Source organism: Chlamydotis macqueenii, chromosome 2 (genome assembly GCF_036417535.1).
Source record: "Chlamydotis macqueenii isolate bChlMac1 chromosome 2, bChlMac1.mat, whole genome shotgun sequence".
Lineage (NCBI taxonomy): Eukaryota > Metazoa > Chordata > Aves > Otidiformes > Otididae > Chlamydotis > Chlamydotis macqueenii.
In genome coordinates, this window is record NC_141557.1 from 99,804,360 (window position 1) to 99,818,876 (window position 14,517).

The 14,517-nt window shown below is 45.3% G+C and overlaps 1 protein-coding gene across 1 annotated transcript in view; it reads left to right on the forward strand.

Moving 5' to 3' along the window:
- RIPOR2 (RHO family interacting cell polarization regulator 2) overlaps positions 1–14,517 on the forward strand; it is a 69,299-nt gene that overhangs the window by 18,316 nt on the left and 36,466 nt on the right. The gene's annotated exons all lie outside the window — the stretch shown is intronic.

The window sequence follows — 14,517 nt, forward strand, 5'->3', positions numbered from 1 at the left end:
GTGGTTTGTGAAGGAGCATCCCAAAGTGAGGAGGTTGCTTTAGCTCCCTGTGGTCTCAAGGCACATGACCATTTTGTTCACCTGTATCAGAGAACAAACACACTCAGGATAAGAGCAGTACAAAGCACGGCCTCAAAACTCCCAGCGGCACGTTCACACGCCGTGCAGGGTTACCTTTCGCTCTTTGATATTTTTAAATGCAAGCAAGCAGAAAGGTAACTTCCAGACAAAGCAGGCTGCTGAGAAAGGTCCGGTTCTTGGGGGAGCCACCTCGTTTCCCCACCGGGAAGAAGTGGGAGCGAGAACTAAAGGCAGCATTGGCTTCTTCCAAAAAAGGGATGGCTGGTCTCACTTTTTGTTTTCTTTTTTTTTTTTTCCTCATTCTATACATGTGGCAGTGACAGGCTGCTCATGGACAACCCACTTGCTGGAGTAGTTTTCATCAGTCAAGCTAAGCTGCAGGCAGGGAGGAGATAGGTGGCTTGTGTCTGCGGCTGTTGAACTGGCACACAGCATCAGCCGAGAGCAGAGAGGGAAGGAGGTGAGGAAAGTGATGCCTGAACGCATGCTGCTGGTATGGGCTCATTAGAGAGGACCAGGACATGAATTAGTATCAGATAGGGGCCCATCACATTACTTCCAAGCTATGTGGTTCCTGGATGACTTTAGTAACAAAATGCTAAGCAACCTGGTCATTTTCCCACTTAGCAGGAGCTTGGAGGTCACTGTTTTGGTCACTCAGCTTCTAGTGCTCGCTGCTGTTTTGGTGGTGGGGTTGTTAAAGAAATTTCTTGGTAAGAGATTTTCAAAATTTATCAGCAAGAGCACGCAGTGACTATTTTTTTTCCCCGCCAGCTTTGCACAGATTGTGTCACTGACTCCAAGATGTGCTTGCCCTTTTAGAAGGCAGAGGGAAAGAATTTGGCCCGCTGTGAATTTAAAATCAAATTTCAAGTCCTTTGACAGTAGAAGCAATTTTGCTTGGGGGGACTTCACAAACCGTGGTGGCTCCACTTCGGATGTACAACAGTGCAGATGCGCATTTAATTTCCTCCCTGTAGCAAAGTTGCTGACATCTATGTTTCCCTCACTGTCCTTCAGACAATTTAGTTTTGCCAGAGCAAGGCAGGAGGGCAGTCTGTGGGCAGCAGAGCCAGGCAGCCGGAGGAGGAATGGCAGAATGGGCTTTGCCAGCTCCCCGTGAGAGGGCTGGGAGGAGAGTGGCAGTGGGAGCCAACCCTGGATGCAATAAACCAGATCATATTATATCTCCCTGCCTAATGTCAGGCATGGCTTAGTTGAGGCTGTGCAGCCAGCTCACTTTGAGCCCCACAACAGTTTTCCTGCCACAGCCCCTCAGCAGCTTCATTTCTGCTCCTTGGTGCTCTTGCCCATGCTTACCTGTGCCCGGGTGGGCTGCATGGCTGGGCTGGGGCTGGCTCACTCCTCTCCTGTCCCATCTTGCAAAGCTGGTGCTCCGGATACTGCTCCAGGAAGGAAAGCAGCGAGTACCAGGTAATCCTCTGCTGGAGATTTTTTTACCCCCATTTGGCAACCTAGAGGCAGCTGCCATGACAAAACCTGGTTGAGCATCCTCCTGTGGACGAGCAGCGCTTGTTTGCTCCCCGGAGCACCTTGTGTTCTTGTTTTATTGCAAGTGGGCAGCAATTTTATCTCAACTTTGCACCCATACAGCCTAGGGCTGCATCCAGGGGATTTGGATTCAATTCCCCGAGTTTTGGCTCTCCAACAGCTTTGAAATATTGTTGCTGCTGGGTCTGGTGCTACTGGGAAGAAAGCGGACACCCCTCTTTGACCAGGTCCAGGTTAATTAGAAAGAGGCAGTGAGACTCCAGGAACCGGCTGTATCCCACCCGTGATCAAAAAGCCGGTTCCTTGGTGCTCTTGAATTACTTTTTGGCAGCCGCAGTCACAGACCTTGCCCTAGTCTTTGCATCCGAGCTCTGCAGCTGGTGGCCTCAATAAGAAGTGAGTCTTCTAAGCATGACGCAAGAACGAATTGTGATTTTTTTTTTTTTCTGAAGTTGTCTTTTTCTGCTGGGTTTTTATGTTACAAGGGTATCCTGTAATTTTTACCTCCCAACCAGCACAAAAGAAATGAGGGATTAGCACAGAAGTATGCGAGCATCTTTCTTCTTTTCAATGGGAGGAACAAATTGAAGCTGACAGTTCCCTGGAACCAGCGCAACACATGAAGTAGTCACAATAATACATTTTATCTTCCAGCCTTTTTAAAGCATCCGGAGCTCTCCGGTCTCTGATGCCTCCAGTAAGCTGACCTTGGCCAGCAGAACCAACCACCCCATTACTGCTGTCCCACTGCTCACAGCCTGCCCTCTCTCCCGGCCCTCAAACAGCCCGATTAGCTGCAGCAGCTAGAGCTTCCCAGGCCAGGCAGCCTGCTGGTAACCCTTCAGTGACACCAGATCTGTTTCAAATAGTCCCTTCTGCAATAAAGTTTTTTTTTTTTTTTAATTTAAAAAACCCATTCAGCTGCAACACCTGGAGATTTGTCAGCCTTGATTTTTTCCTGAAGACATCACCAACAGGGAAACTTCAAGCCATCCATCCGCTCCAAAAAGCAGCTGAAGCAGAGAAAATCTATCTCATCATCACTGAGCTTCTGGTTTTAGCTTCTGCCTTCACCTCTACAAAAGACCAGGCTAGACCAACCCTATCTATCTATTACTGTTTAAACCTTTCTATTCAAGCTGACCAAAGGAAGGAACTCGTTTACAGTGAAATCTGTTGGAGACAAACAGGCAAATAAGCATCTGCAAATAGCTGCAGGAGGTTCGTGTTTCAACAGATGGGGCAAGGTTGAGCACCACAGCTTCCTTTCTCTTTCCCCAAATCATCATCTTGCTGTCTGAGCAGCCGAAACAGCTGTTTGTCCCTCAGTGAGATGTCTTTCCTCTTTGTTACATTTGTCTTACATCAGGGAGAAGATCGGGGCAAAGCAGAGGAAAAATACGGTTTGTAGTGAATGCATCCCTTTAAGATACCTCAGAAGCCTTGTGGAGATGAGCTAATGCCTGGGGCTGATATAGTGGATGGTGGCAATGGTCTGTGGTGCTGCCTCAGGCAGACAGGTAGGATGGTCGATGTAGCTCAGTGTTCAAAGTCTGATGGGCATTTTCTAATCGTATAACATGAAGGAAAGGGCCTTTTCCTTAATTAAGCAACTTGTCAGCCTCTGTTGGTCTTTAATTTTAAAATGTTTGGTTTTAAAACTCTAATTGTGGTACAGAAGTAGGGGAAAATCATAGAATCGTGGAATGGTTTGGGTTGGAAGGGACCTTTAAAGGTCATCTTGTCCAACCCCCCTGCAAGGAGCACGGACATCTCCAACCAGATCAGGTTGGTCAGAGCCCCGTCCAACCTGGCCTTGAATCTTTCCAGGGATGGGGTATCTACCACCTCTCTGGGCAACCTGCTCCAGTGCTTCACCACCCTCACTATAAAAAATGTCTTGCTTACATGAAATCTGAAATGTTACAGCTTTATGCAATAGCATCCCTGCGAGTAGTCTTTGGGTATGGAGACATCTTTTTCTCTGTTGACCACTGCAAGCATTGCTGGATTATGGTAGCAACAGCTATCCCTTTGCACTTTCCCAACCATACAGGCACATCTGTGGGCGATGATGCTGTTGAAAAAATGCCACTGCTCAATTAAGTGTGTAATGTGTCAAGTCCTGCATGACTGACTGCCTTTTCCTTGTCTCGTTTGGTGCATCCACAAAATACCATTTAGTTAGTACAAAGAAGGACTTGGTTTTTTGCACAGAGATGATTGTGGGGTAGGAAGTAATGGGCTGTGAGATGCTCTTTGAACCATGAGACATTTTCCTGAATTCAGTATAACACCCACAGGCCACATTTACTTGATGTACACAAAGTCTTATTAATAAGAGTAGACATCTGCTAAAGTAAACGGAGATGAATGTTTAGTTTATTAGATGTTCAGATTAATAAAACCAAGAGCTGGAAATGCTCACTAAGTCATCTGTGCTACACAAAACCAAACCGAAGCCATATTAAAAACACTAAGACTTCAGCTGAGGCTGGAGAATAAGCAGCTTAAAATTCTGCTGGCATATACCGAGGTTTTGCTTTCTTTGAAATCAGAGGGAGATGATGCCGTCATCTCCCCAGATGGCAGCTGGACCACAAAGCCTTGTTTCCATGAACGCAGGTGCTGGACTGGAAGTGCTTGCAGTATATTTGATTTTCATTCTGTATGCTGAAAGCAGAAGCTCCCTGAAGGTTAGATGGCTTTTCATCTGCAGTTATCCAACAACGGGTGGCTTTTCCCCCATTCTTTCCTGGCTGTACCCGTAAAAAAAAAAAAAAAAATCCTCATTCTTGCTACTAGAGAAGGTGGCACTGGTGGATCCAGTGTAACAGCTCCTATGTGAGCACAAACCGAACACTGTATGCATGCTTTCTCCAGCCACTGTATTTCTTGTGGGGATGTCATGCTACCACGAGGTGAGGAAGACAATTGCTTCCCTTGGCAAAAGGACAACAAACTGTTCATTAGCCCATGACGGCCCCGGTGGGTTTTCCCTTTAAATGGCAGGCTGTGGAAGAGCAGGGCTGTTCTGAGGTGCGTGCAGCCTTCATTTGTGCAGTGAAAAGTTACGCAAGATAATTACTTGTAGTTCAGCAACAATAAACGCTGTCAGATCTGTTTAATCCATGCTCAGTTTATCCGTAATGTCTCTGTGTCTAAAAGACTCAAACAGTAACTAATCCTATAGCGTGGCTGGAGCGTGTGACATTTTAAACTCAAGGTTTCTTTTTTTAATGTTCACTACAGATTAAAATGACCAATTTAACCTGACTAGATCTACTTACTGTATATTTAAGGTTGTCATCAGGTTTGCGTTGGCTGTGTCTGTGACGGTAAACTACGGGCATTTGGGATTGTTCTCAGGCACTGGCGGCAACCAGCACAGACCTCTGTCTGTAGCATTAAACTCCCCTGTCCTCCAAAAGAGGGAATCCCATGAAGACAGCTTTGGGAATGGTCCTCGGCCCACGCCGCTTCCCAAACGATGCCAGGTAATTGTGTGGGAGAGCGCAAATGGGCCCAAGCCAAATCTGTGCCAGCAATTGCTCAAACAGTGTAACCTCCTTCCCCCCAAGGAGCAGGAAGCCTTTGCAGATTCAAGAGGGAATGGTTTTTCTGTACTGAGAAGCTTGATAACTACTAAAATGAAATGTGGTTTCAGAAGGCGGCAGCAAGGACAGCAGTTCTCCATAAAATTCTGCATAATTTTTCAAGCGGTTTCTGTGAACACTTGTGTCTATGAAGCTGTCCTGCTTTTTGTGCTGGTGAGCTGCGACTGCTCCACGTAAAACAGCAGCCTGGGGACAGGGAGCTGGGATACCTGTGCCTCCAGGCCGTCCGCACACAGCAGTAACCTTCCTGGTTTTGCTCAGCTGCCCCATTGATCTCTTATCCAGTACCAGCATCTTTAATACAAGCTTTTCCAACAAGAACTCTTTACCTAGCACAGACCCCTCCTTACCCCTTTATCCTACATCACGTCTCTTTCAGCTGCTTTTTTATGATCCTGGCTAGAGAAGATGGTGGTGACTGGGGTAGTTGGCGAAAGTTTAGCCTATTGGTGGTATTAGATGTGCACTGTTGTCTCCTACACCTTTGAGAGTTTTCAAAATTGAGAAGATTTTAGCCAGAAGAATAATAACCTCTAGCATAACTGTTATTTAAAGTTTTAGAAGTCATGTCAGTAAGATCTTCTCTAGCACAAGATACAAGTTTTGGATTTAAATGAACTGAAGCCAAGAGACAAGAGAGTTACGTCAGAGCATGCAGCCTCTCTTGGTTGTGCATGGACATTGTTCAGCCACTCGATGTGCTAGAAGAAAGCTTCAGACACATGCTATAGCCAAATATAAATTAAGTCGTGCAGGGCTTTTATGGCAATGCTCTTGAAATGGCCACACTTGTGAGGTGTCAGAAAGATTAAATAAATCCGTTGCTGCAATACTCGTATCTGGGACAAGAATGTCCAGCTTTAAAGATGTTCTATCCTAAAACATGCAGCACCACGCATCTTCAACAATATTTTAGTGAGCTATGTGCCATTAAGACACCCCTTGAAATAGAATGATCATATAAACATCCCAGGCATTTTAAGTCACCCTAATCCCACGTATTTAAAGAGGAGTATCTCATTAGCGACTGAAAGGATTTGACAACAATGATGTTTTACTTTCCTTTCAGGGATGAGAAGCCTGTCTCGCTTGTTTAATTTAGCTCGCTCATGCTTATATTAGAGCGTACCTGGAGTGGATACTGGGTACAGCTACGGTTTGTCTGTCTTGGCCAAAGCAAAACAACTGATCTCTAGAGCAGCCCACTGGTTACCTAAACCATCCTACGTGTGTTTACTTGATGCATTTACTTTCCTGCAGGTGCAAAGGGGTCATAGCCTTGGCTTGCTGTCCTTGCCTGTGCTGCTGCCATCTGCATTAAATGAGGGTTGTAAACAGCAGAAATACTGGGGCAAAGTAATGAAAGCAAAGTAATGAAAGAAAGCAAGGCTTTTCAGGGTGATTTTGTGTTAAACACTGCTGGGGCATTGCTTTTCTCTCCTGCCAGTGAGAAGGTTTTTATGTTCATTGCTTACGTGGTCTGAGAAAGTGGGGCCACTCTGCTGCTTACACTTGACATGCAAATGTAGGTCACTGCTCAAAGTCACGATGGATTTTGCCAAAAGCCTCCCACCAGAATTGCATCCATTGACATTGGGGCTGACTTACCCCACTTGTTCTCCCACCTTACTCAGGGGCCCGTCCAAACGTTACTGTTGGTCAGTAAGGGACAAGGGAGACTGCTCATGGTTTCCTAGGCCTAGGTCTCCCCTAGTGTGAACGCTTGCAAAAGTGCAGAGTAGGTCAATCACTTTTTGTTATCTGAGCTGAGAAATTGAAATTCCACCCAGCGCTTGTGGTCATCCAGGCGGTCTTCAGCGACGTATACCAAAATGGGTAGAGAAGTAGCCAGGCTGCTGCTAGACAGAGTAATTCCCACAGCCCGTTTTGCATCCTGCTAGTCTTACTACTTCTCACAAGATTCCTCCTTGTAGTTCATCTCCTACTATAGGGATGGGTAACGGAGCAGCATTAAAGTCTTCCCTCTTTACTCCCATGTAGCGCTGCCGAAATGATGGTGTACTCCATTGTGTGTGCAGGTCACTCGCGCTGAACTGCTGTTACGGATTCGGTGCACAGCGTGTTTAAAGCATGAGATGATTGTTCTCAGTTGATTTTCAGAAGTGCTTTTCCTTTAGATTGTGTTCTCCCACTTGAACGACGGGAGGGCTTTGTTTTTAATTAATTCTTTAATTGGCATAAAGAATAATCAATGATGAGTAGAATTGGAGTTGACTTCTAATCAAAGATAATTCTGCATACCGGGGTGAGTTTGAAATGAATGAACGTCAAATCTAATTAGACAGCCAGGTTCTGATCCCTCAGCCACGCTCATACGTAGTGTTACAGACCAAATTTTGCTTATCTACGCTAATGCCAGCTGAATATGATTGCTCCGTGTTCCTCGTGCTGTGCGGGAAGAGCATTAGGGAGGGCACTGCATGGAGTTCCTGCGCATGCCCACTCCAGCTGCCAGCACAAAACAAATGCTGGGACTGAAGAAAAAGGAGGTCAGCTGCCATGAACCCATCTGTCGTGCATGGGAGCCATGTACGACCAAATTTATTTTCCTTGAGTTTATTATGGTGAAATAGCTCGTTTGCATTTCCTTCTCCGTATGTTTTCGGTGTGTGCTAGAGCAAGGGTAAGCAGCAGAGCTGTAGATGTTTCTCAGAGGGGAGGTTAAGCAGAGGAAAGGGTAGTTTAGGGCTCCCCGACCGGGGAAATGGGGCATGTACCGAGAGCTCTGGTGAAAGAGTAGCTACAAAAAGGGTAGCTACAAAAGCAAGATAGTTGTGATACAACACAGAAGGGTGCTGCTTTTACCTTAGCCACCGCCAGTCATTATTTCTGTGCTAGGGAGGTGATGAGAGTTAGAGCCAAAAGGCATGTTTTACAGTAAAAATAAAGATGAAGTTAAAGCCCCCACACTGACTTTGGCACCTAGACTGGTGTGAAAGAAGACCGATGCTTACTGAAGTTATGGAGCTATACTGCAGCAGAAGCATCAGGTATTAGTTCCTATACATTTACAGCCACATATTCTTTACCATTTTGCTATTGACCTGGACTGTTCGCTTTCTTCTTACTATTATTATTGCTTTGGGATTTATGTACTCCATCCAGTTTGGGTAGGAGGAGCAGAACAAGCAGCATGAGCTATTCCAGATGGTAGACAACTTGTGTTTCTGCTCAGGGTGTCTAGTGATGAGCTAGCAAATGCTGTAGCATTTGAGTTGAAAGTGTCCTTACCTACAACATAACAAATGTTCTTACAGAAATGAGACGGTAAAGTACAAGTCTTGCTATTAGTATCAATTCTTGGGAAAAATATTATTTGAAACAAAAGCTAAAATTTGGTACCGAAGTACCCAAAGCTAACATTTTTGTTTATTAGAAGCAGGTAACAGCACCTTGTGCTCACTCGCAGGGACTTGGCATGACAAAGTAAAGCTCCCAGCTATGGGCTTCAGTAGAGCTATAAAAGATGCATGAGTTGCATAAACACTTCTTTCTGCACTGTAAAAACTGAATCCGCTCAAACTGGAGGTATTGAAATATGACTACTAAAAGAAAGAATCACTGCCTGCATCACTGATGCAGATAAAGCTGTCAGTGAAAAGCGAGCACAGGCCTTCAGAGAGATCCCACTGGATAGTTGGCAGTGTGAGAGGCGAGGTTTGGATGCCCGTGGTGGGTAAAGAGACCCACCTTGGGCTGCCAGCAAGGGCAAGACGAGCTGCAGTGGGTTAAACTAAGATTCTTGTTGCTGCAAGAGATGGGGCAGAAGTTTGCCTCCTTGTGCTGGGGCAGAAGCATGTAGGTACCAATGACTTTGATGCCCACCTAAGTGTGACCCACATGCTCCCAAGTTTCCCGTTGGAAGGAGAGGGAGCCGTCTCAGCTACCGCTTCTTCTCACTGCAGTACTGCTCTCTGCAGCCATGCTGGTAAGCTCACGTGGCTCTTTTTCTGTTTGCTAAAATTAAGGTTTGAAGCTCACAGATCTGCTGCCCTTTCACTGACGGATGTAGGCTTGGAAAGTGTGCTTGTCAGTATAGCCATATGCTGCTATTTAGGAATATCTCATAGCCTTGGACTTTGATGGAACAAATGCACATGATTTTGTTCTGCTAACCAAGAATAGTTCTTCAGATGGAGCTCATGTGTCTGTACAAGTGTGGCGAATGCTACCCTGCACAAGGGAATAGCAACCCAATCACTGGGAGCATAACATGTGCCATGAAAGTCTTAATTCATGTAATCCAATGACCAACAGAAGACACCTTTCTACAGGTCCTTCCAGGAGATCCCGACCCGTGGAAGTGTTCCTGGCACAGCCAGTAATTGTGAGCCTGTCCACTAATGCCTAGGAGCTTTTGTCCTAAAAGTGTGAAAACTCAAATGAAAGACTTAAATTTCTTGGGAAAGTTTTTATAATGCTCCTGAGTGCTCTTACCCATGTATTATTGTCAAATTTTTATATTAAAAAACCACCCACAAGAATGTCTATATTATGATCCAAGGTGCATACCTCTGTGCCTTCTAGGAGTCTAGGGAACATGGAAAGCATGAATCCCAGGTGGTTATTTGGGCTACTGCACATGCTGGCCTTACGTTGCCGGGGTGATTCAATTAACTCAGAAGGAAGAAGTTGGAAAATGAATATTAAAAATGACTAGACTTTAGGCTACAAAAGCAAGTGACACAAGCTGAGGGCATACTGAATGAGCTTAGCATTGAACTGAGCCTGAGCAAGTTTAGAATTGAATTGTGCTCTTTGAGTTTATGAGTGCAAAGCAGAAAGAATCAGCTGGCTGGGAGGAGGACCTGGCTTCTAGGGTATAATCAGTTTCTTCCCTTATTGGATTTATTCTTCTGGGGATGCATGCTCCTAAATGGGATCTTACAGCAATTAAAAGTTTTTACCTTTGTAAGGTGGCCAACTAGTCTGATAAGCAGAACATAGACCTTGACATAGAGGAACATATTAATTTCTTTCATTATTCAAAAAGATACCAGTTCATTTGTTGGATATACCCCAGGTTTGCAGGTAAGAAATGCTCCTAGAGTGCGAAACAGAATCAGTTGACTTCTGTAGCAATCTAGTCTGTAGTAGACCACCACGTTTTACCTTAACCTAAATAATTATCATCAGATTTTAAGACAGCCTGCAGACCACAGATCAACGAAGGCAACAACATACAAACCATCTCTGCAATCCCAAACTATAGGGATTGCAGCTCCTTGGATCCAGAATGGGCCTTGAAAGACATGTCACACAAAAATAAGATAGGAAGAAAGCATTATCAAGGGTCCCTTCAGTCACTGAGTCCTACCCTTCCATTCCTATTTAATCAAGGATTGTACATAATCCCCAAGTGTCCTCAAAGCCTCTATTCCATGAACCCTCAGCTGCAGATGTCTCCCCGCAGCAAACTGTAGATGCAGAGCCAGAACTACCTGCTACAAGAAAAAAAAACAGGAGGAACCAAGGGCACCATCACCACTGGTGTATATACTGCAGCTTTGCGTGGTTGCTAGCACATGTGTAGCTAACACAGCTTCCCTGATTGTGTGGTGAACAAAAAAATATCATCTCCAGATTGGTCACGGGGAAAAAGCAAACAAAAAGGACCGTTTGAAAGTCAGTCTAGATTTAGCAGATATGTTTCTGACTGAATTTGTCCTCTCAGCTTGGACTGAAGTCCAGGCTGTTTATCAAGTATTTCAGTGCTATGGGAGGTGGAGGGCCATGCTGAAGGTGATGAAGATAGGGCAGCCCTGTGGAAGGGATGGGTTGTCTGTCCCTTCCCCTCTCATTAGCTCAGGCTCAGCTGTTTCACCGTTTCCAGACTGAAAGGAGAGCTGAGAGAGGGCACTTTTATTTCCCCGGGGACAGAGATGTCATCAATTATCTGCCATTCCCTGCTGCAAGCTGTACGTGAATAGGACAGAGAAAGAGTACTGACAGGATTTCACCTTCTCCCTTGGCTCTGCTGATGGGCTCATCATTCATCTGCCATGCACTTAGCACGGACAATACTAATTATATTAATTATGCTTCTACACAGTGCGTGTTTATATTAGCGGCAAGCAGGCTGGTTACTTTTTGAAATGAAACATCAGTGGTTCATTAGCTATAGAGATTTAAAATGTAAATGTACTCATTACATCCACTGCTGAGGTGGATCTCTCAAATCTCAAAAGCATTTAATACCATTTTAGATGTGCAGTATGCTTTATTTTGCGAGCAAAATGCATACTGTCTCTGGAAGAGAACAGCATTATATCAAGTAACTACTAAATGCAGACTTAGAAACTTGGTCACTGCTTTGGAGTAGCACCAAAATCCCCTTAGTAGTGTTCATCTATAGGGATACTGGTCAGCTCAACAAGAGATCTGGACAAGTCTCCATGGGCTGACCCTTATTGAAATTATACTAGTAACCACATCTATGCATATAATCAGAATACAACTGCATTATTAAATTCAGAGGTAGGTTTATTTAGTTGATAGCACAGAGGACTGTGAGTGGTTTAAAAGAATAAAATAAATCCCCCTCTACAAACTCTATTACAACAATGTGGCAAATACTCATCGCTCAAACTGTATTTGCCAGATACAGGTAGCACAAATAATCCATCAACGCGGTGCCTGTATGCGGCCAGGGCCTCTGTGAATCTGGGCTAAGGGGCTGCTGCTGCTAGGCAGGGCCGATGCGGTTTTGTGAGGTCAGTTGGCAATATCTGAGATGTCAGCAATATAAATTTAAATCTTGAGAACAGATTGAGTTTGTGTAATGGAGTCAACCTCTAACCTGACAAACTGAGAAGTAACTGAACAGAACGGGGAGATTTCATCAGTTCTGACTCTGTTACTGCCTTTTATCACGGTTTTCTTCTGTACAGAAATTAAACATACATTAATCACCAAGATTATTTATAATATAGAGAGAGAGCACAAGCCTATCTGGCCTCTGAGTTCTGACCATTTTATGCAAAAGCAAAGGAGAAGTCGCTCCAGGCAGGTCTTCAATTTGCATTTCAATTGCACTTCTTCCACCCTTCCTTCTGGTATCTTGAGGAAAATCTTAGCTACTAAGGCATTGCAAAGCCCTGAGTGCTTGAGCAAAACAAACAAAATAAATAAATTCCTTTTCCAAAATTATTATTATTTTTTAAAGTTTCTTCAAAGGAAAAGAAAAATCTAAACACTTCCAGTATGTGTGCATATGGTCATACACGGACACAAAGATTTTGTTCGGAGCGAAACCCATTCGTCTTTCATTCACATTAATATAGAAGATATTCATCGTGTGGAAGATGTTAGCATTTTGACAAGAGTTTTGGATCTAAAGTAGTTATGTTTTTGTAGCCAATGTGGTCATGACTAGTGCCCAAGTTCAAGTTTGGTTTTATTCCCCTTCTTTTCTGAGGAGCAGCTGATGTTTATGCAGTTAAATCTCCTCTGACTGTCAGGGTTGTTTAGCTTCTACCCTCGCAGGTCTCCAGCTGCTGTCGAGGGGATGTTTATCATCCTGTCAAACAGGGCAAGTGCTGAACACTTGCAAGGGATTTTCTGCTCCTTGGCACTGTAGACCCAACTTTTAATGCAAATCCTTGAATGCAAATGGCAACATGCAGCATGCAGATGAACTATCTTAAGGTTATTTGCAAAACCAAAGGGAACTTGCTGCACAGACACCCCCCGAGTACTATGATCAGGTGGTTTCCACTTTGTCTCTCAAGAGCTGGTTCCCAGAGGGGTTTGAACTGTTAGACGTCAGCTGGCATGGATAGATGCGGTACCATCTACAGGGATCCAAGGTTTGACTCTGGAAGCTGCAAAGTGGCTTCTGTCAAGAGCCGGGTATTGGCAAGCCTGAGCAGAGCTCAGCCCTGTGGAGATGTGCTGAAAGCCTTAAGGAGATAGGGGTGAGTGTAGGGCCAAATCTGGGCTCTCATTGACTGAAGACTCAAGTATCTCTGGCTGTGGCTGGAGCATGTTTATCCCTGTGCTAGTTAGGCAAAGTGCATCCTCATCCTCGGGCTATTCCCGAGCCCCTCGTGCTCCCACCCTCTCCCTTTCTCCCACCTCTCCTGGCCATGGGTTTCTGCCCACCGCGGATGCTCACGGCCATGCCTGAGAGCATCTTTCTTTATTCCAAGGGTTTATCCTTGAGGTGGATAAGTTGGCTCAACCCTGAGCTCGATGTGCTCCATCCAGGCTGAGCCAGGGACAGGAGTGGTGGAGCTCCATTGTCTGCTGGCCACAGCAGAAGAGAAAAACTCGCCTTAATTGCAGCCCAGGTGGAATCTCTGAGGGCTGTCCAGTCACAGGGGCAGCTCTCGCTTCAGAGACAGACAGATTTACATGATTTTGGTTGTGCAATAGACAAAACTTCACATTACCATGCTGTGACTGGAAGAAATATTTCTCGTGGAGCTATTGCAGAAATATTCCTGACAAAGCAGCTCCTCGGGCAATGCAGTCTTCTCTCCAGAGAAGCAGCAGCTCGCCATGACATCTACTGCCACCTCAAAGAGTATTTGCCCAGCTTAGCACTAGAAATTAAATATAACTGGACAGCACACAATGTTTCCCCACGTATTTGCTTTCTCCAGTGAGTGTTTGCCATGCAGGCACCATGTAGTTCTGGTGCTTATCTTCAATAAATATGTTTGGTTGAGAAGGCTTACATTGTAAACCTTCACAAGTGGCTGCTTTTTTGGGCACTTGTGACCATTCATCATCTGGAGGATGAGAGGGTGGTTTAAACTCACAATCACCCCCTCAGCCACGTAGGTCGTAGTTTCACAGAGCATCAGCTTTTAAAACAAATGGAAAAAAAAAATCTCTTCTTCATTTTTTGTCAGGTTATTTTTAAGGTGGCCTAGTTTCTCAATCCATTTCACAGCACAATGGCGTTAGCAGCCGTGCTGGCACCCTGGGAAGGAAGGCAGCGGTGGGAGGACGGGTCCTGTGGGATGGGGGAGCCGGTCGCTGGCAGCGCCTGCTGACCAGTGCCCTCTTCTGCAGCATCCCCCTTCCCCTCCCGCTCTCTGCCCTGCTGCCTGGCCTCAGCTGGCCATCGTGCTCCTCAGACCGCTCGGTGAGGCCATTCCCATCACCACAGCAGCACAAAACCAAGGCAGAAGAAAAATCTGCTTTGTCGTCTGCCGAGGGCAGCAAGCACTGAGGTCAAGACAAGGAAAGAGCAGAGCAAGGAGGAAAGGAAGAGGAAAGCGTCCCCCTTTCCCCTCGTGGCAGCAGCAAGTTAATGGAGCAGTTGTGAACTGCAGCA